General features: G+C 40.0%; 1 non-coding gene across 1 annotated transcript; it reads right to left on the reverse strand.

The window, feature by feature from the left end:
- Positions 1-11599: 11599 nt before the first annotated feature.
- LOC128293640 (small nucleolar RNA R71) lies at positions 11600-11706 on the reverse strand. The gene has a single exon (XR_008283820.1). It is a non-coding gene; the product is annotated as a small nucleolar RNA R71 (small nucleolar RNA).
- Positions 11707-23716: the final 12010 nt, after the last annotated feature.

The raw sequence follows: 23716 nt of genomic DNA on the forward strand, positions 1-23716 counted from the left end.
AAGGCAATTGTGCTAGTGGCTACATCCGGCTAAGACCAAGGCATTCGTATGAAGTCATTCTATCCGGGCTAAGACCAAGGCATTTGAGCACATGGTTATATCCGGTTATATTCAAGAACCTTGGGCTGGAGGTGAGTGTTGGTTGCTGTAATAAATTCAATTAGTACACTCGAAAAGCCCAAAGAATAAGGTACGTTTATATGTGCATTGGAAAGTCGACATGTTTGAGCAACATTCGCTCAATCGACTAATGAATTTCAGTTATTGAATTGATTGATACTTTGTGAAAGTATATAATGATGAAGTGTGAAGTAAGAATGTGTATTAATGAAATGATGCATTTGGCTATGTGAATGTATTGCTGTAATTAGAGTTGATTATATTCCTTGAGACTTACTAAGCATAAAAATGCTTACCCGTTACTTTGGCTCTGTTTTATAGATTTCGCCGATAGCAATCGGATTCGGGATCAATAAAGTCAAGTCATCGACACTATCAACGCCTCTATTTTGGTATAAATTTTGGTTGAACTTTGAAATGGCATGTATAGGACTACCCCTTGTTGGTTTGAAAATGTGGTGATGTATATGTATACGGCCATGCGAAAATGGCTCGTAAAAGGAAGCATGATCTTAAACTATTTGTGGTTTGTATGTATATATATGGTGTCATGATGTGATTATGGATTGGAAATGGGAGTGTTGGTCACATGATCAGCCATTGGTATGGTTAAAATGATCATATATGAACCTATGTATGGCAAGGCTAGTTGGTTCATGGAGACTACAAAATAGGTAAGACCTACCTTAAAAACAGATGCTGCCAGCTACAGTGACGTGAATGTGAAAAATCACCAAAATTTGTAGGAATGGTATTAAATAGTGAATAAGCTATGTAAATGAACCTTGATGAGTCTATTTTCATATGGAAGAAACGAAATGGTCATAGGAGTTACATGTTAAGAGATATTAAGGCTATTGTGAGACAGGGCCAGAACGGTTTCTGGGTCCCCTGTCGTAACTTTAAAAATTTACTATAAATTATCCAGGAAGAATTAGGAGTCATGCCTTATATGTACAGATTACATTTTGAGTCTAGTTTCATTAGAAACAAACGGCACCAGTATTAATGCCCTGTACAGAGAGATATTTAAGTTATAACGCGCGAAGGTCAGAGCAGTCGATCCCTGTAACATGGGTGACTTTAACTAATAAACTGTACCAATTGGCCCGACCAAAAATTCTAGAAATAAATCCATGGATGGATATATGAGTCTAAATTCAGGGAAAATTTACGAAACCAGTTTCCGAGTTTTGAAACTCGAGATATGATTTTTAAGGCGACAGTGACGCAGTTTTCCAGCCTGACTGGAAATGTCAAATTGGTGGGCAAAACATGTGAACTTGGCTTGTTAACCCCTCGTGTCCGACACCGACGATGGTCTCGGGTTCGGGGTGTTACAATTTTATTGGTAGCAGAGCCACGGTTTAGTCGATTCTAGGACTACCGTGATGTGTTTGGTGTCTAGCTATACATGCCATTAAATGATGAATCGATAGTGTGGTGATTTCGACAATTTGACTTTGTGTTTGTTTATAGCAATGGATCCCGATCCCACCGAGCGATAGCTGATGATGTGGAGAGTGTGGCGCTGCTCCCGCAAGGGACAGCACCGCGACTCTCAACCTATGGCCAGCAATCCGAATGATGAGGCTAGGCAAGCCTTTTATAGTGTGATGAACGAATGGTTTAATCAATACATTCGAACTAACACGGCTGTTCCACAACCTCCATTCCCGACAAATGCAACCCCGCACCTACAATACCTCCGTGATGACCAAATAAGGTCAAGTAAGCCCCATCCATAGGATTCGAAAACATGGGGCCACTGAATTTAAGGCTACGGATGATGATGATGCCGAAGCGAGCTGAATTTTGGTTGGATAACACTATCCGGTGCTTGATGAGCTATCCCAGACACCCGATGAGTGCTTAAAGTGTACCATCTCCTTGCTACGCGAGTCCGCCTACTATTGGTGGAGTACTCGACTTGTGGTGCCTAGAGAGCAAGTGACTTGGGAATTCTTTCAAACCGAGTTCAAAAAAGTATATCATCGAGATTCATCGACCAAAAGCGGAGGGAATTTCTTGATCTTAAGCAAGGTTCTATGTCCGCTATCGACTACGAACGAAAGTTTGTGAGGCTTAGCCAGACGCTGCGAGAATGCATTTCGTCCGAAGCTATTATGTAAACGCTTTGAGGATGGGCTGAATGATGATATAAGGATGTTTGTTGGCATTCTCGAGATACGAGAGTTCGTAGTACTTGTTGAGCGAGCTTGTAAAGTCAAGAGCTTAGAAAGGAGAAACAAAAAGCTGATGTGGGAACTGGAGAATTCGAAGAGGTCCTCGGAAAGTCTCTTCAACAAGCATCGAAGAGATTTCGAGATGATGTGAGCCGGTCTAGAGGTGTTTCGGGCTTTTCTAGACGAGGACGCGATCGACCCCTGTGACCACACGAGTCACTTGATCGCCGATGGTGGAAATGATCGTTGAGAGAGGCGGAGTGTCTACATTGTGGCAAATGGCATTCGGGAGCTGTTGGTTTCGTGATCGCTCTGTTATAAGTGTGGATCGGCCGACCACTTTATGAAGGATTGCCCGAGGATGCATGAATGAATGTAAGTCGAGTGCAAACCCGGTGCTACCACCGCCGAGGTAGGCCATCGAGAAATATGGGCAATGTCGTTGGCGGTCGAGAGGATCTAGAGATGCTACCATCGATCCGAGGCTCGTGCTCTGCTAGGACTTATGCCATACGCCGCACGCCGAGGATGCTTGCCTCTCCGGATGTTATTACCGGTACTTTCACTCTTTTCAATACAAATGTGATTGCTTTGATTGACCCCGGTTCTACTCATTCATATATATGTGAAACCTTAGCATCCAAGAAGACTTTGCCTATTGAGTCTCTCGAGTTTGTAATTTGGGTGTCAAACCCTTGGGTCATTACGTGCTTGTCAACAAAGTGTGCAAGAAAAGTCCCCTAGTGTTCCGAGGTTCTTGTTTTCCGGCGGACTTGATGCTTTTGCCGTTCGATGAGTTCGACGTTATTCTTGGTTTGGATTGGTTGACCATGCACGATCACGGTTGTAAATTGCAAGAGCAAGACTATCGATTTGAGGTGCGCGAATAATGAAATAATTCGGGTTGAGTCTACGGACTTAAAGGGTTGCCACCGTAATATCGCAATGTTGCCCGAAAATATGTAAGAAAAGGGTGCGGCGTACCTTGCGACGTGCTTTCGATGACAAGGAATCGGAAAAGAAACCCGAATCGTGTCGTTGGTTTGTGAATACCGGATGTTTTCCTCAAGAATTGCCGGGTTTACCACTGTTCGGAAATAGAATTTGGCATCGAATTGGTACCGGTACCACTCCAATTTCGATAGCTCCGTATCGTATGGCACCAACGAATTAAAGGAGTTGAAAGCTCGGTTGCAAGAATTGGTGGATAGAGGTTTTGCTCGTTCGAGTTGTTCGCCTTGGGGTGCGCCAGTGTTGTTTGTGAAAAGAAGGATGGAACCATGCGGCTGTGCATCGACTATCGTCGACTTAATAAAGCGACGATAAAGAACAAATATCTGTTACCACGTATCGATGACTTGTTCGATCAACTGAAGGAAGCCTCAGTGTTCTCGAAAATAGATTTGAGATCGGGCTATTATCAATTGCGAATACGAGATTCGGACGCACCCAAGACGCCTTGAAACAAGATATGGTCACTATGAGTTCCTAGTGATGCCGTTTGGGCTCACTAATGCCCTACAGATTTATGGATTTAATGAATCGGATCTTCGCACCATATTTGGATCGATTCGTAGTCGTGTTCATTGATGACATCTTGGTCTATTCAAGAAATGAGACCGAACATCTTGAACACTGCGGTTAGTGCTGCAAATTTTACGGGATAAGCAATTATATGCTAAGTTCAAGCAAGTGTGAGTTCGGTTAAGAGAGGTTAGCTTCTTGGGTCATGTGGTATCTCAGATCGGTATTCGAGTCGACCGAATAAAATTTCAGCCATACTTAATTGGAAGCCTCCAGAAATATTACTGAGGTTCGAGCTTTTGGGGCTTGCTTAGGTTATTACCGACGATTTGTAAAAGGCTTCTCAACGATAGCCACGCCGATGACGGCTTACTCCAAAAGGATGTTAAGTTCGAATGGACGGAGAAATGCCAAAAAGTTTCGATCAACTGAAAACTTATTTGATGAAGCCCCAATTCTAGTGCAACCCGAGTCCGCAAAGAGTTTGTCATCTATAGCGACGCCTCCTACTTGGGTTAGGTTGTGTATTGATGCAAGAAGGTCGAGTTGTGGCCTATGCGTCGAGGCAATTAAAGTCACATGAGAAAAATTATCCGACTCATGATCTCGAATTGGCCACCATCGTGTTCGCCTTAAAGATATGGCGACATTACTTATTTGGTGAAAGGTGCCATGTGTACTCGGATCACAAAAGTCTCAAATATTTGATGACCCAAAGAGACTTAAATCTCGACAAAGACGTTGGCTCGAGTGTTAAAGGATTATGAGTGATCATTGACTATCACCCGGAAAGGCGAATGTGGTTGCGGATGCCTTGAGTCGTAAATCATTATTCGCTTTACGAGCGATGAACGTGCACTTGTCTGTTCGATCCGATAGTGTATTAGTAGATGAATTGAAAGCCAAACCACTGTTGATACATCAAATTCGAGAAGCTCAGAAAGTCGACGACGAGTTGGCTGCAAAACGGGCTGAGTGTGTGCCGAACAAGGACTCGGAATTTCAAATCGATGATGACAATTGTTTGAGGTTCAAAAGTCGTCTGTGTGTTCCAAAGAATTCGGAACTCATTTCGAGAATTCTGAATGAAGCCCATTGTAGCCGAATGGCAATCCACCCGGGGAGTACGAAAATGTACAATGATTTGAAACGTCGGTTTTGGTGGCATGGTATGAAGCGAGACATCTCCGACTTTGTTTCGAGATGTTTAATATGTCAACAAGTGAAAGCGGAACATCAAGTGCCTTCAGGATTACTTCAGCCAATCACGATACCCGAGTGGAAATGGGATCGAGTCACAATGGACTTTGTATCCGGACCGCCATTGTCGACAAGTAAGAAGGATGCGGTTTGGGTCGTGGTAGATCGATTGACTAAGTCGGCCCACTTTGTCCCGTCGTCGCACGGATTTTTCAATGGAAAAATTAGCCGAATTGTACGCTTCTCGATTATGAGATTACACGGGTGCCTATTTCCATCGTGTCGGATAGAGATCCGAGATTTACCTCGCGATTTTGGAAAAAGTTGCAAGAAGCTTTGGGTACCAAGTTGCATTTCAAACCGCTTTTCACCCCTAAACCGATGGTCAATCCGAGCGGATAATTCGGATACTTGAGGATATGTTAAGATGTTGCGTCCTCGAGTTTAGTGGTTCATGGGAACGGTATTTGCCGTTGATTGAATTCGCTTACAACAACAGCTTTCAATCGAGCATTAAGATGGCACCTTACGAGGCTTTGTACGGTTGTAAATGCCGTACACCATTGTTTTGGACTGAGCTCGGTGAAAGCAAGATTTTCGGGGTGGATTTGATTAGGGATGCTGAACAGAAAGTGAAAGTAATCCGTGAAAGTTTGAAGATAGCCTCCGATCGTTAGAAGTCGTACGCGGATCTGAAGCGTAAGGATATCGAGTATCAGGTGGGTGATAAAGTGTTTCTCAAGGTATCGCCTTGGAAAAAGATACTCAGATTCGGCCGTAAGGGCATGTTGAGCCCGAGGTTCATTGGGCCATATGAGATATCCGAGCGAGTTGGTCCAGTGGCATATCGTTTGATTTTGCCCCCTGAACTCGAAAGGGTTCACGATGTCTTTCATGTTTCGATGCTTCGACGCTATAGATCCGATCCATCACACGTGATTAGTCCATCAGAAATTGAAATTCAAGCTAATATGAATTATGAGGAAGAACCGATTCGTATCCTATCACGAGAAGTGAAAGAGTTGCGAAACAAGCGGGTTCCGCTAGTGAAAGAGTTATGGCTCAAGCACGGGATAGAAGAAGCTACTTGGGAGACCGAGAACTCTATGAAAGAGCGATATCCAAACCTATTTACCGGTAAGATTTTCGGGGACGAAAATTTCATAAGTGGGGGAGAGTTGTGACAGCCCAAAATAGACCCTAGCCGGAATGTGGTTTCGGGACCACAAAACCGAGGCATAAAAATAATTAAAAATTTATTTTGATACCTATAATATGTGTGTGCTCATGTATGACATTTTATGATGATTGATTTAGTGTTATAAAGGTGAATTTCACTAGAAAGGACTTGTGTGAGAAAACTTAGAAATGAGATAGGCAAATGTTGAAGTGGCCTATTGATGCACACTAGGAAATATTGTCCTTGCATGTCAAATTCCCCAAATTTGACTATAATGGCCGCCAAGGTGGGTATGATGGGCAAGGAAAACATGTTTCCAACATGTTTGGCTAGTGAGTCATGTAGGAAGTATTATAAAAAAAATAAGCATAAAAAAATGAAAAAAAAAAAAAGAGAACGATGAGCTTGGATGCCCCCTTGCCGTGAGTTGAGAAAGAAGGAAGAAAAAAATTTTGTTGTGTTCATCCATTTTCACTTCTTGGCCGAAAATACTAAGGAAAAAGGGGGAGGATTTTTTTGCTTCATGCTTTAGAAGAGATCTAGAAGGAGATTTGGCTAAATTGGCATCAAGATTAAGGTATGTATGAGGTTGTGTTAGGAGTTTCATGCATGTTTTGGTTGCTAACTTGATGTGCATGTTAGCCATGGCTCAAATCTTTGTTATGCCATGGAAATGGTATTTGGCCAAAGTTGTTATGGTGATAAAGCCATTGCATGCTAAGTGTGAAGCTTGATGATGATGCATGCAATGATGGATTGTCTACTCTTGAGTAAGATTTTGAGTTTTCTTTTGTGTTTAACCATGATTGAAGTTGAAAGGAGCATGATTGCCATATTCGCCATGATGCATTCATGAGCATGGTTCATGCTTCTTGCATGTTAGTTAAAATTTGTATTTTGGATGGCTATGGACACCTTGAAATTCGCCATGCTCATATATGTATATATATGTTTGCACATGATGTTTTGGCTATGAAGTAAGTGATGAATATGTTTGTTTAAAGAAGAAGATGTTGAAGAATGCTTGTGAAATTGCAAGCACATTCGCCTAGCACACATATGAGTGCTTGATGTTATATTATAAGTTTTGAGCTACAATATGCAAAGCATTAACTAGTAAAATGCATGCTGTTTTGTGTGGTATTAAGTGCATAATTGGCCTCAACATGGACATGTATATTCGGCCTAAGGTAGCCTATTGATGGCCTTAGCTTTTCCTTGATGCTCGAATGAATTGTATTGAATTGCTTGATGTAGTATAAAATGTGCATGACCATTGTGTATTCAAGCTAAAGAGTGGCCATATGACCATTTATACTCCTTGTCATATTCGGCCATAAGCTAGCACAATGAGGTTTTAATAAATTGAATTTGTTTGAATTAGCTCAAGAGCTAAGAGGGCCACAATTGGACAAGGGGAAGGAAAAAGTGATCGAATAGCCGTAAAAGCCGCTCGACAACACCGAGGTAAGTCCTCAAGAAGTGACCTTAATTGAATTATGTGGAATGAAATATGGATGTATTGATTATTGATTTATGTGTATGAGTATTCGAATGATACCCGGCTAAGTCCCAAGGCGATTATGCTAATGATTATAATTGTGTTTGAGCCTTAGTAACTAAAATGAAATATGTATGTCCAATGATTATTGATGTATGTGTGCATGAGAAATTGAATGATATCCGGCTAAGCCCAAGACAATTATGCTGGAAATTACATCCGGTTAAGACCCAAGGCAATTGTGCTAGTGGCTACATCCGGCTAAGACCAAGGCATTCGTGCGAAGTCATTCTATCCGGCTAAGACCAAGGCATTTGAGGACATGGTTATATCCGGTTATATTCAAGAACCTTGGGCTGGAGGTGAGTGTTGGTTGCTGTAATAAATTCAATTAGTACACTCGAAAAGCCCAAAGAATAAGGTACGTTTATATGTGCATTGGAAAGTCGACATGTTTGAGCAACATTCGCTCAATCGACTAATGAATTTCAGTTATTGAATTGATTGATACTTTGTGAAAGTATATAATGATGAAGTGTGAAGTAAGAATGTGTATTAATGAAATGATGCATTTGGCTATGTGAATGTATTGCTGTAATTAGAGTTGATTATATTCCTTGAGACTTACTAAGCATAAAAATGCTTACCCTGCTACTTTGGCTCTCTGTTTTATAGATTTCGCCGATAGCAATCGGATTCGGGATCAATAAAGTCAAGTCATCGACACTATCAACGCCTCTATTTTGGTATAAATTTTGGTTGAACTTTGAAATGGCATGTATAGGACTACCCTTGTTGGTTTGAAAATGTGGTGATGTATATGTATACGGCCATGCGAAAATGGCTCGTAAAAGGAAGCATGATCTTAGACTATTTGTGGTTTGTATGTATATATATGGTGTCATGATGTGATTATGGATTGGAAATGGGAGTGTTGGTCACATGATCAGCCATTGGTATGGTTAAAATGATCATATATGAACCTATGTATGGCAAGGCTAGTTGGTTCATGGAGACTACAAAATAGGTAAGACCTACCTTAAAAACAGATGCTGCCAGCTGCAGTGATGTGAATGTGAAAAATCACCAAAATTTGTAGGGATGGTATTAAATAGTGAATAAGCTATGTAAATGAACCTTGATGAGTCTATTTTCATATGGAAGAAACGAAATGGTCATAGGAGTTACATGTTAAGAGATATTAAGGCTATTGTGAGACAGGGCCAGAACGGTTTCTGGGTCCCCTGTCGCAACTTTAAAAATTTACTATAAATTATCCAGGAAGAATTAGGAGTCATGCCTTATATGTACAGATTACATTTTGAGTCTAGTTTCATTAGAAACAAACGGAACCAGTATTAAATCCCTGTACAGAGAGATATTCAAGTTATAACGCGCGAAGGTCAGAGCAGTCGATCCCTGTAACATGGGTGAATTTAACTAATAAACTGTACCAATTGGCCCGACCAAAAATTCTAGAAATAAATCCATGGATGGATATATGAGTCTAAATTCAGGAAAAATTTACAAAACCAGTTTCCGAGTTTTGAAACTCGAGATATGATTTTTAAGGCGACAGTGACGCAGTTTTCCAGCCTGACTGGAAATGTCAAATTGGTGGGCAAAACATGTGAACTTGGCTTGTTAACCCCTCGTGTCCGACACCGACGATGGTCTCGGGTTCGGGGTGTTACATTTTGTAAACTTTTGGAAGGCAGTTTTGATCCAGGATTAAAGAGCGCAGTCGTTTGCTGTTCAAGGTAGGCAACCATTACCAGTGTCGAGAATTCGGTACTATGTGAAGTTGGCAACTTTATTGAGTAAAGGACTAACACGGGGCTATGTTTGAATCTAGGTTGGCGTTACTGATAAACCGTAATTTACACATATTTTTACCCCAAGTTTAATGCATTTTATGGATGATTTCCTATTAGAATTGGTGAATTCAATGCTCCTAATGCTTTAATTTCATATTTTATACTTAGGAGAGATAGGAGAGTGAAAGGAACGAGAAACGGGCCAAAAACGGAGAAAATGGGCCAAAGTACGAAATCAACACGTCCTAGACCTCCTCACATGGGCAGACCACACGGCCGTGTCAATTTGGCAAGCTCGAGCACGGCCTGAAGTAATTGCACACGAGCGTGTCCCTGTCGAGCCTAAGTTGAGTCCGATTCGGAAAAGGCTAATTTTGAGGGCTCTTAGGCGTTCCAAAGCCTATAAATACACTCTAGAGGAGGAACAAAGAGGACACACATAATAGGGGGTAAGGAATTACTCCAAGGAAGGCAATTGATCCATCTCAGAAGCCGGGTTCATCGTCAAGACTGAAGATCTCTCCTCAATTTCCCCTTCAAGAGTTTTGGGTTTTCTTTATGTTTTGTATTCTTTATTATTTTGAGATGTTTTCTTATTTAGTTATGAACCAGATCCCCTAAATACCTAAGGGGAATGAAACCTAAGATGAATCTTGTTATTATTTTCTGAATCGTTTGATAAATATTTAACTTGTTTTTAATTATGTGTTCTTAATTCTTGTTTTAATATCCCAGGATACTGATTCAAGACATGCTCTTATTTAGAGGAGGAATAGACCCTGTCTAAGAGTACATTTGTCATAATTAAGCGGAGTTGATTGCGCACCTAGACATATGGTGACAAGATTTTGTCGGATTAGGGTGAAACCTAATAAGGGGATCCATAGATCGAGTTAATGCAACCCTAGAGTGTTAATTAGAGAAAAGTCTCGATTATTCAATCTAGGTATTAGATGTTATTAGTCTTGAATAGGGATAATAACATAACTTAGGGATCTCTACGGAATAAGTTGAATGAATAAATCGTCCGATTCAGAGCCAGAATAACAAGTAAAGTCTAGGTGGATTTTTCCTTAGGTATTGTCTTAAGTAAATCGATTTTTCCCAAAAGCAATTCCCCAATTCTTTTCTCTGTGTGTTCTTAGTTTAGATAATTAGTTAGTTAAAACAAAAACCTCTTTATTCTTAGGCTAGATAATAAAAAGACAGTTATTACTAGTACTTTTAGTTCCTTTGGGTTTGACAATCCGGTCTTGCTAAAACTATACTACTGTTTGACAAGTACACTTGCCTACATCTCAATAATAGTTAGTTCAAGAACGAGTAATTATAAATATTTAAAACCTATCTCAAAATCACGCGATCAAGTTTTTGGCGCCGTTGCCGGGGAGCTAAGATATTAGGAACGCTTAATTTTTATTGCTTTAGCCATTTATTTTTCTTACAATTTAATTTAATTTTATTATTACTTCCGTCTCTTAGCAGGTTTTTATAGTTTATGACTAGAAGAAACCAGTTAGGACCATTACTTTTTGACGAAGAAATCGATCGTACAGTTAACAGAAATCAAAGAGAAATAAGGCAAAGCTTACGATACACAGAGAACGAGTAAGAAGACGACACTCAACCCCCAATCGAAGAGATACCTGAAAACCAAGACAATCAGCTTCCTCCTACAATTGCGGCTAACCAAAATCCTGCTCCACGCACTATGTATGATTATACTAAACCTTCTTTAATAGGAATTGAATCTAGCATAGTTAGACCTACTGTAGCTGCAAATACTTTTGAATTAAAACCTAACACTATTCGGGTGATACAACAATTTGTTCAGTTTTATGGTTTACAGGATGAAGATCCCAACGTTCACTTAGCAAACTTTCTGGAATTTTGCGATACATTTAAAATCAATGGCATTTCTAATTATGCCATTCGTCTTCGGTTATTCCCTTTTTCATTAAGGAACAAAGCTAAATAGTGGTTGAACTCGTTACCACAAGGGTCAATTACTACTTGGGAACAAATGACCGAAAAATTCTTGCTAAAATATTTTTCACTAGCTAAAACGGCTAAATTACGTAATGATATCTCTTCTTTTGTGCAGATGGATTTAGAAACCCTCTACGATGCATGGGAGAGATACAAGGGCTTACTGAGAAAGTGCCCTCACCAAGGGTTACCGCTTTGGCTCCAAGTTCTAACATTCCACAATGGTCTGAATCCTTCGACTCGAAAAATGGTTAATGCAGCTGCTGGCAGAACCATCAATAATAAAACACCTGAAGATGCATATGAGTTTATTAAGGAGATGTCACTGAATAACTATCAGTGTCAAGTCATGTGGACAAAGCCAACGAAAATAGCCGGTGTTTATAACATCGATTCAGTCACCATGCTATCAAATCTGGTAGAACTCTTGAATAAAAAGATTGATGGTTTTCTTAGTTCTTCACAGGTTCACTTAGTAATGCAGTGCGAAGCAAGTAGCAGTGGAACAAGCCATTTGGAATACCAACCTTATGGCCATAACATGGATAACGAGCAACTAAAATACATGGATAATAATCCTCGACCTCAAAATAATCCATTTAGTAACATTTACAATGCAAGTTGGAGGAACCATCCCAATTTTTCGTAGGGAGGCCAAGGAAATCAAAGACCACAACATCCTTCGGGTTTTTAGCAACCACCCTACTAACAGGAAAAGAAGCCGAACCTTGAAGAGATGCTCTCAAAGTTTATATCGATGTTAGAAACTCGTTTCAGAACACTGAGATAGCACTTAAGAATCAACAAGCGTCGATCTAAGGGCTCGAAACTCAGATAGACCAGCTTTCCAAACTAATCTCTAAACGACCACAAGGTAGTTTGCCAAGTAATACTAAACTCAACCCAAGGGAACAATGATAAATAGTAAATTATACATATTTTTACCCCATGTTTAATGCATTTTATGGATGATTTCTCATTAGAATTGGTGAATTCGATGCTCCTAATGCTTTAATTTCATGTTTTATACTTAGAAGAGCATGAGAGAGCGAAAGGAATGAGAAACGGGCCAAAAACTGAGAAAATGGGCCAAAGTACGAAATCAACACGACCTGGACCTCCTCACACGGGCAGACCACACATCCGTGTCAATTTGGCAGGCTCGAACACAGCCTGAAGTAATCGAGCACAGGCGTATGCCACGGGCGTGTCCCTGTCGAGCCCAAGTTGAGTCCAATTCTGAAAAGGCCAATTTTGAGGGTTTTTAGGCATTCCAAAGCCTATAAATACACCATAGAGGAGAAGAAAAGGGAGACGGAGAAGGGGGAGTAAGGAATTACTCCAAAGAAGCCAATTGATCCATCTTAGAAGCCGGATTCATCATCAAGACTGGAGATCTCTCCTCAATTTCCCTTCAGGAGTTTTGGGTTTTCTTTATGTTTTGTATTCCTTTTTCTTCTGAGATGTTTTCTTATTTAGTTATGAACTAAAACCTCTAAATACCTAAGGGGAATGAAACCTAAGACGAATCTTGTTATTATTTTCTGAATCGTATGATAAATATTTAACTTGTTTTTAATTATGTGTTCTTAATCCTTGTTTTAATATCCCAGGATACTGGTTCAAGACATGCTCTTATTCAGAGGAGGAATAGACCCTGTCTAAGAGTACATTTGTCATACTTAAGCGGAGTTGATTGCGCGCCTAGACATATGGTGAAAAGATTTTGCCGGATTAGGGTGAAACATAATAAGGGGATCCATAGATCGAGTTAATGTAACCCTAGAGTGTTAATTAGAGAAAAGTCTCGATTATTCACTCTAGAGATTAGATGTTATTAGTCTTGAATAGGGATAATAACATAACTTAGGGATCTCTACGGAATAAGTTGAATGAATAAATCGTCCGATTCAAAGCCAGAATAACAAGTAAAGTCTAGGTGGATTTTTCCTTAGGTATTGTCTTAAGTAAATTGATTTTTCCCAAAAGCAATTCCCCAATTCTTTTCTCTGTGCGTTCTTAGTTTAGATAATTAGTTAGTTAAAACAAAAACCTCTTTATTCTTAGGCTAGATAATAAAAAGACAGTCATTACTAGTACTTTTAGTTCCTTTGGGTTCGACAATTCGGTCTTGCTAAAACTATACTACTATTTGACAGGTACAGTTGCCTACATCTCAATAATAGTTAGTTCAAGAATGAGTAATTATAAATATTTAAAACCTATCACAAATTCACGCGATCAAGTTTTTGGCGCCGTTACCGGGGAGCTAAGATATTAGGAACGCTCAATTTTTATTACTTTAGCCATTTATTTTTCTTGCAATTTAATTTAATTTTATTATTACTTCCATCTCTTGGCAGGGTTTTATAGTTTATGACTAGAAAAAACCCGTCAAGGCCACTAAATTTTGACGAAGAAATTGATCGTATAGTTCACAGAAACCAAAGAGAAATAAGACGAAGCTTAAGATACACGAAGAACGAGCAAGAAAACGATACTCAACCCCCAACCAAAGAGATGGCTGAAAACCAAGGTAATCAGCTACCTCCTGCAATTGCGGTTAATCAAAATCCTGCTCCACGCACTATGTATGATTATGCTAAACATTCTTTAACAAGAACTGAATCTAGCATAGTTAGACATGCTGTAGCTGCAAATGCTTTTGAATTAAAACCTAACACTATTCGGGTGATACAACAATTTGTTCAGTTTGATGATTTGCAGGATGAAGATCCCAACGTTCACTTAGCAAACTTCCTGGAATTTTGTGATACATTTAAAATCAATGGCGTTTCTGATGATGCCATTCGTCTTTGGTTATTCCCTTTTTCATTAAGGAACAAAGATAAACAGTGGTTGAACTCATTACCACGAGGGTCAATTACTACTTGGGAACAAATGACCAAAAAATATTTACTAAAATATTTTCTACCGGCTAAAACGGTTAAATTACGTAATGATATCCCTTCTTTTGTGTAGATGGGTTTAGAAACACTCTACGATGCATGAGAGAGATACAAGGACCTTTTGAGAAGGTGCCCCTACCATGGGTTATCGCTTTGGCTCCAAGTTCAAACATTCCACAATGGTCTGGATCATTCGACTCGGAAAATGGTTGACGCATCTGCTGGCGGAACCATCAATAATAAAACACCTGAAGATGCCTATGAGTTTATTGAGGAGATGTCACAGAATAACTATCAGTGGCAATTCATGAGGACAAAGCCAATGAAAACAACCGGCATTTATAACATCGATTCGGTCACTATGCTCTCTAATCAGGTAGAACTCTTAAATAAAAAGATTGATGGTTTTCTTAATTCTACACAGGTTCACCCAGTAATGCAGTGCGAAGCAATCGGTGGTGGAACAAACCATTCGGAATATCAACCTTATGGCCATAATATGGATAACGAGCAATTAAACTACATGGGTAATAATCCTCGACCTCAAAACAATCCATTTAGTAACACTTACAATGCAGGTTGGAGGAACCATCCTAAGTTTTAGTGGGGAGGCCAAGGAAATCAAAGACCACAACATCCTCCGGGTTTTCAGCAACCACTCTACCTACAGGAAAAGAAGTCGAACCTTGAAGATATGATTTAAAAGTTTATATCAGTGTCAGAAACTCATTTCCAGAACACCGAGACAACACTTAAGAATCAACAAGCATCAATCCAAGGGCTCAAAACTCAGATAAGCTAGCTATCCAAACTGATCTCGGAAAGACCACTAGGAAGTATACTTAGTAACACCAAATCAAGAGAGCATGTCAATGTAGTTACACTAAGGAGTGGGAAAGTGTTAGCGGAATCTGAAAAGAAGTTAGCACAAAAAGCTGTGGAAACCGAAAGAAGTAAAGAAAAACTCGAAAATAGTGACAAATCAGTACCGGAGGAATATAAACCACCAGTTCCATATCTAGCAAAATTGAAAAAAGATCACATTGATGCCAAATTCAGTAAGTTTCTTAAACTTTTTAAGCAATTACATATAAACTTACCTTTTGTTGAAGCCATCTCGCAGATGCCTACCTACGCAAAATTTTTGAAGGGGCTTCTAAGAAATAAAAGGAAGTTCGAGGACTTATCTACAGTAGAACTCAACGAGGAGTGCTCAGCCATACTTCAAAACAAGTTGCCAACCAAACTGAAAGATCTAGGAAGTTTTACTATCCCTCGCTTAATTGGTAGTCTGAATGTTGAAAAAGCACTAGCTGATTTAGGCGCTAGCATTAATTTTATGCCATATAAAATGTTCAAACAACATTGTCTTGGGGAACCTAAACCTACTAGGATGAGTATTCAATTAGCCGATAGATCTGTTAAATATCCTTGGGGTATTATAGAAGACGTACTTGTAAAAGTAGATAAATTTATATTCCCTGTTGATTTTGTTGTGCTTGACATGGATGAAGATGTGGAAGTACCCTTAATTTTAGGGCACCCATTTCTAGCCACTGCTAAAGCTGTAATCGACATGGGTGACGGTAAATTGGTACTTAGAGTAGGTGACGAGGAGATTATCTTTAAAATTTATGATGCAATGAGATTCTCTAGTGAACAGGATGATTCATGTTATTTTATTGACTCTATTGATTATATTACTCAAGACTCTTTTCAGGAAATTGTACAATAGGAGACGATGGGACTGCATCCAACTCAAGGCGAGGGGACCGGTGAGGAACCTAATGACCATTTGTCAAGACAAGTAGAATATGAGGGCATTAAGATAAACGATGAACTTAAGCAAAAACCCTCTATTGAGGAGCCTCCCAAACTGGAACTTAAACAATTACCAAACCACTTAGAATACGTATTCCTTGGAAATAACGCTACATTACCAGTTATTATTGATTTTAACTTGCAACCTAAGGATAAAGAGGAATTAATCCAAGTATTAAAAGAGCACAAAAAGGCCATAGCTTGGAAAATTTCTGACATTAAAGGAATCAACCATTCTTTTTGCAGCCACAAAATTTTGATGGAAGATGAATACAAACCGTGTGTACAAGCTCAAAGACGTCTGAACCCCAACATGAAGGAAGTTGTAAAAGCCGAGGTAATTAAACTTCTAGATGTTGGAATTATTTATCCAATTTCTAATAGTTCTTGGGTAAGTCCAGTGCAGGTTGTCCCCAAGAAAGGAGGCATGACGGTTGTGACCAACGAGAAGAATGAATTAATCCCAACAAGAACAGTCACAGGATGGAGAGTTTACATAGACTATAGGAAACTGAATGATGCAACAAGAAAAGATCACTTCCCCTTACCATTCATTGACCAAATTTTGGAAAGATTATCCGGACAAATGTATTACTGCTTTCTAGACGGACTCTCTGGTTACTTCCAAATCCCAATAGCTCCTGAAGATCAAGAAAAGACGACATTCACATGCCCATATGGTACGTTTGCTTATCGTAGAATACCTTTTAGTTTATGTAATGCTCCTACCACTTTTCAGTGTTGTATGATGGCCATATTTGACGAACTCATGGAAGATATCATGGAAGTATTTATGGATGATTTTTCGGTTTTCGTAACTCTTTCCATCTCTACCTTAAAATTTTAAAATGAGTCTTAATAAGATGTGGAGAAACAAACCTTGTGCTTAACTGAGAGAAATGTCACTTCATGGTTCAAGAAGGTATTGTATTAGGGCATAAAATTTCTAGTAAAGGGATTGAGGTGGATAAATCTAAAATAGAAATAATCGAAAAATTACCACCTCCTAGTTCGGTTAAGGCTACTAAAAGCTTTTTAGGACATACTAGTTTTTATAGAAGATTTATTAAGGATTTTTCTAAAATAGCTAAGCCTTTGACTAAATTGCTAGAAAAAGATATACCTTTTAACTTCGATCAGGAATGTTTAGAAGCATTTAATACTTTAAAGGATAAATTAATTAATGCTCTAATCATAATTGCACCTGATTGGAACTTGCCATTTGAACTAATATGTGATGCGAGTGACTTTGTAGTAGGTGCAATATTGGGACAGTAAAGAGACAAGCATTTTCAACCTATCTATTACGCCAGTAAAACCTTAACGGCTGCACAAGAAAATTATACTACTACGGAAAAAGAGTTGCTACCTGTGGTTTTTGCATTTGATAAATTTTGATCATGTCTCATATTGTCTAAAGTTGGTGTTTACACTGACCATTCCGCCGTTCTCTATCTTTTAACTAAAACTGATGCACAACCTCGACTCATTTGATGGATTCTCCTATTACAGGAATTCGACTCGGAGATTCAGGATAAGAAAGGAGCTGAAAATCTCACAGCTGATCATCTTTCCAAGATCGAGAAATCCAATACCAAAGAACTAGATGACATTGAAATAAATGATTCATTCCCTGAAGAACAATTTTTCGTTATATCTAACTCTGAGGTACCTTGGTTTGCAGACATCGCGAATTTTTTAGCTACTAACATTATCCCAAACGGGTTAACACACTAGCAAAAGAAGTGATTCTTTAATGATGTGAAAAACAACTTTTGAGACGACCCATTTCTGTTTCGCAGATGTGCAGATCAAGTCATTAGAAGATGCGTTGCAAGATCAGAAACATCAAAAATATTGGAACACTGCCACTCAGGGCCAACCGGAGGACACTATAGTGGAACTAAGGCCGCATACAAAATACTTGAATCAGGTTTTTATTGGCCTTCGTTATTCAAAGATGCTATTAGGTATGTTACTTCATGTGAAAAATGCCAACAGACAGGTAAGATATCTAAACGTGATGAAATGCCTCAAAACTATATGCTTTCATGTGAAATATTTGACGTTTGGGGTATCGATTTCATGGGCCCATTCCCCAGTTCATTTGGGAATAAATACATCTTAGTAGAAATTGACTACATGTCCAAATGGGTAGAAGCCCAAGCTCTACCTACTAATGATGCTAGCGTGGTAGTACGTTTCCTTAAAAAAATCTTCTCCAGATTCGGAACACCTAGAGAAATTATCAGTGACAGGGGCACTCATTTTTATAATACCCAATTTGAAAAAACCCTTAACAAATACGGAGTTCATCATAGAACAATCACCCCATACCATCCTCAAACTAATGGACAAGTTGAAGTAGCAAATTGAAAAATCAAACGGATCCCTGAAAAAACAATAGAATCAAATAGAAAAGACTGGGCAACGAAAGTAGACGATATGTAACATCCTGATTTTCGGATTTATTCGCAGTTTTCAGTATTTTGTAAAGATTTTAAAATTTTGTATTCGGATGGGAAATTAATATTTTGAGTAGGTAAATGGGCTTATAGAAGGCCCATGTGTTGGCCAAAACCCGATTGAATTTTTGAATTTTTTGACTTAGGAGTTAGGGGTTCTGGCTAGATGGTCCTTGTATAGAGTTATGGGCAAATTACATCACAAAAAGTGCCTTGGTAAAGTGGCCAGGGTGATGCCACTGGGCTCCTAAAAAGGTGGCGTGTGGAGCTTTGAGGGAGGCATGGGATCGATTCCCTGTGTTGACAAATAGATGCATTTATTTTTAAGTGCAGGAGGGGTAGTGTTGGAGTCCAGGTGGATTCTGCTAAAGAAGAGTTTGAATCAGTCCAAACGCTTGGATTAAGGAGTGATAAGGGGAGAGATTTAAGGGATTGGGTCGAGATCGAGTTGGCGAATTTAGGGAATTGAAGAGGAAAATTCGCAGAGGATTTAGGTTAATATTCGGCACCTAGGGCTTTGTGAGGTGCCGTTTTCTTCTTTCGAGCACCACAAGGGTTTTCTTTTTCTCTCTGTTCCTCTCTAGCCAAAACTTTCACCTATCCTATTCTTCTTTCTCTACTTCCTTCTCCAAAGCCGTCCATCAAACCTGCTATTCATCAGCACCTTTGCCGAAGTCGTAAAAGCCAAAATCCTGTGATCACTGCTTGTGCCGATTTCTTCAAAGCCAGGTCCTTCTATGTTCTTTTGTTTTTATTAATCTACGATTATCTTTTCTTAATCCTAGATACCTGACGGCAATTCTACTTCAAGGTCATAGCCTCATATCGTCATCTCCTTCACCACCCAAAAGCCGAAAGTACCATTAGTTTAGGGGCTTATAGCCGAAACTTCTTCAACCTCTGGATTCGGTTTTACCATTGTTCTAAGGATAAATCGCACTGATTGCGTGGAAATCAAGTAGGAGTAAGGGTAAGTACTTATCATCTAAGATCTGTTCTTATTTTACGATGTTAGAAAAGTCAAGTCCCTAAAAATTAGGGAGGTCATCGATTTGAGCATAAGGCTTTAAGGGTTTGTAACTGATGTTTTCTTTCAGTGATTAGAGTCTTCTTAAGCATTGGATCAAAAGTGTGAATCATTGGAACAATCGGATTCGGAGCTAGCTATCGATTTTGGCAAAAAGGTAAGGTTTCAAAGGCTTTTAGGGACATGGTTCGATCATGAATAAGTAAGTTTTGGGGTTTAGTGATTATGGTTTGTAAATAAGAATTGTGCTAATCAATTGTAGTACATCTGAAGAGATCTCAGTAGCAGTCGTCGCGAATCAGGTGTGTCCGAACACCCTTTCTTAGTTCAATTCGGCAAAAGCCGAAATGCCGAAATTTCGGCATTTCATGGGCTTGTGAGTATGCAAATGCTCTCAAGACGTGGAGTAATTGTTAGATCTAGCACCTCAAAGTGGTAAGTAAGTTCGTGTGACATTTTAGCGTACTTCGGAAAAAAGGGCCAGATGGGCCAAAATTGGGCCCAATGAGCTTACGAACCAATATGGGTAAGAGATGGGCAAAGTAGCATGTTAGTTAGATGATGGAACCAAATTGCATAAAACTGCTAAAAAATTACTGTAGTAGGTTGTGTAGTTGCGTAAGTACGAAATTACCCCTAAAGAGCATAATTACTGAAATACCCCTAGGGTTTAAATTGGCTAAACTGCATGATTGATTAATACTATATTATACATGATATGCTTTATTAATATTTGTTGCATGGGATTGGGGTATTGATGGAGGAAGTATTGAAAGTGGTTCATCCACGTACTGGAGGCTTTGCCTCAACTTATCGATATTTGAGCAGCTGCTTGCAAGAATCGTGGAGTGTAAATTTGGGTGGGTTGAGATATTCCCACATGGAGTGTAGGGCTGGTACGGGCAAGTGTAGTGGTTGGTGGGTTGAGTAGTCTCCCGAGATAGGTTTGCATGCATTACTACTATTGTTACCTATGTTACTGAACTGGGCCTATGGGCCACACTGTTATGTAAAAGGGCTAAGGCCTTGCTATCAGATTCGAAAAGGGCTTCCGTCCACTGTGTACTGTTATCTGAATGGGGCTTAAGCCCAATGGGCTCGAGCTGATTTGGGCTTTGGATGGGTTTCTGTATAAATTGAGTTTTCCCAAACTCACCCCTTTTTCTTCCATCCTTGTATGTGAGCCCTAGTTGGTGGACTTGGAGCTGGGCGGGATTCGGAGTGGCCACACGTTTTCTGCAAATTCGTTTTCTTTTGGTGAACTAGATTTTCCATATTGTCGTTTATGGTTTTGGGTTTTTTTTTGTAATAAGGCCGCTAATTATTTTTATGGTTTGGGTTGTTTCTTTATTATTTAATTCCATTATGATAAAATTGATCTATGATAACTAACGAAATAGATTAGCTCTAGGACGCGTTTTCAAAAACATTAAGTGATTTCAAAATAACACGAATACGAGTAAGACTTCCGCTAAGCAAACGTTTTCAACCTTAATCATTTTCTTAAGATGGACCTAATCAAACGGTTTTCTCAAAATTATACGAGATGTTAGATGTGGCAATGGCGGTGTGCATGTGTAAGATTGGATCCGAAGGGAGCTTGGTACTTAAGCAGTCCGATGGACTCACCTCCTCTTCTTCCTGGTTTCCTACCTGGTGCACGCTTCCATTCACTTTAACCTACTTTTAAAAGTGTCTTTTACAACACCAACTAAGTTTTCCAACTAAGTAATATGGAATGTTTTGAACGCTTCGATGTGGCGCATCAGATTCGGTCATAACGTCTAGGCCGGGTTTGGGGTGTTACATTTAGTGGTATCAGAGCCAGGTTGCAACAACTCGGTTGTGGATCGGGTCCGAAAATCTTTTCAAAAAAAAAATTCTATAAGTTTTTCAAAGATGTTCAAAGTTTTTCTATTGAACGAGGTTAAATCAATTGTTTTAAAATAAAAGTGTTTTCAAATGAAATCTTTTTATTTTCGGTAAACAAAAACATGGGTTTTTTATGGACTGATAAAGAAGTGGCACACTGGATCCCCGGCACCAAGTCTGTAAGTGTTCTTTTTCTACTTTAAATATTTATATGGAACTGGACTGGAAATAATACTATAGATAGTACTGAGCCTTAGAGATAGTGCTATTGATAAGGTAGTATTAGGCTACAAAACGGGACCGTAGCTAAATTGTGATTGCATGAAAATAACTCAAACTCTATCTGTTCATAAGACATTCTGTAATAAACAGTGGAACCAGTAAACTAATGCTATAAAATTCGTAATCAGATAAATCGTTATGAGTACAAGGGCTACTCGAGGATGAGGCCGTGGTCGAGGCCGAGGTAGCACTCAAGCTGGATCTGTGTCATCTGAACACATGCCAGTTGGCGAGGTACGTCCACCACCGGTTAATGAAAATGGGCCATATGACCGGGCCGCAGGGGATGACGCTCTGTCTCAGGCCATGTTGAGGGTTTTGGAAAAGGTGGCCGGAGCTAACATTGGGCCCATGAATAGGGGGTCCATTTCTGAACGCCTTCGGGCCAACGGAGTTGAGATTTTTAGGAGCGTATCTGGAGTGGCCCCAAATGTGGCTGAGTACTGGTTGGAAGCCACAGAGCGGATCATGGATGACCTGGACTGCTCAGTAGAACAAAAGTTGAAAAGGGCAGTGTCGTTGCTGCGGGATGAAGCATATCAGTGGTGGATTACTGTGATAGAGGGTACCCCAGCTGAGAGGGTAACATGGGAGCTGTTTAAACAGACCTTTAAGGCAAAATATGTTGGAGCTAGCTATGTAGATGCACGCAGAAAGGAGTTCTTGAATCTGACTCAGGGAAATAAGACCATTGCTGAATATGAGGCGGAGTTTCTACGATTGAGTCGGTATGCTAATGGCATCATTTCCACCGAATACGAGCGCAGCGTTCGTTTTGAGGATGGTCTCAGAGATGAGTTAAGGGTGCTCATAGCTCCGCAGAGAGAGCGAGATTTCGATGCACTGGTGGAGAAGGCTAAGATAGCTGATGAGGTGAAACAAACCGAATGAAAGAATCGTGATAGGGATTGAAATCAGTTCAGGAGGGATGCTGGACCAGCGGGTGCTGCAAATCAAAATGTTAAGAGAGCTAGGATGGAGGAACCGGTCTGAGCAGTTCCAGTGAACACAGGTAGACCGCAAGCTTGTGGAGATTGCGGCAGAACGCATCAAGGAGAGTGCTGGAAGCGTTTTGGGGCTTGTCTTCGTTGGGGGTCTAAGGAGCATAGGATTAAGGATTGTCCTTGGAGGGCCACTCAGGCTCAGGGGGCCGAACAAGGGGCTGTGCGATCGGCTCAACCTGTGAGGGATGGACCACCACTGCCAAGAGGTCGTGGACAAGGTCGCGGTGGTAATGGTCGTGGACGTGGGGCACCCGGCAGGGGTATTGGTAATGCGGATGCTCGTCAGCCAGCTTTGGTGTATGCTGTTCGTCGCTGCGAGGAGGGTGACACACCTGATGTCATAACTGGTACGTTTTTTATCTATGGTGTACCTTATACTGCTCTGATTGATGTGGGATCAACCCATTCATATGTGGCATATAACATTTCTGGGGCACTGGGTGTACACTTCGAGGAGACTGTGTGTGAGGTGTCTGTGATAAGTCCTTTAGGTCATTCGGTTAAGGTAGAGAAACTCTTCAAGGAGGTGCCTCTGGAGGTTGAAGGCAGGGTTTTCTGTGGGGATTTGATGGAGTTACCACTTGAAGAATTCGATTTGATACTAGGGATGGATTGGTTGACCAAGCATAAGGCAACTTTGGATTGTGCAGCTAAGAGGATGGTGTTAAGGACTGTCAATGATGAAGAGGTAATGATTATTGGAGAACGGAGGGATTACATATCCAATGTAGTATCGGCGTTGAGGGCTGAGAAACTGATGCACAAGGGGTGCGAGGCATATCTGGCTTTGGTAAGCCAAGTTGAAACTTAGGATCTGAC

This window comes from Gossypium arboreum, chromosome 5 (assembly GCF_025698485.1).
Source record: "Gossypium arboreum isolate Shixiya-1 chromosome 5, ASM2569848v2, whole genome shotgun sequence".
NCBI lineage: Eukaryota > Viridiplantae > Streptophyta > Magnoliopsida > Malvales > Malvaceae > Gossypium > Gossypium arboreum.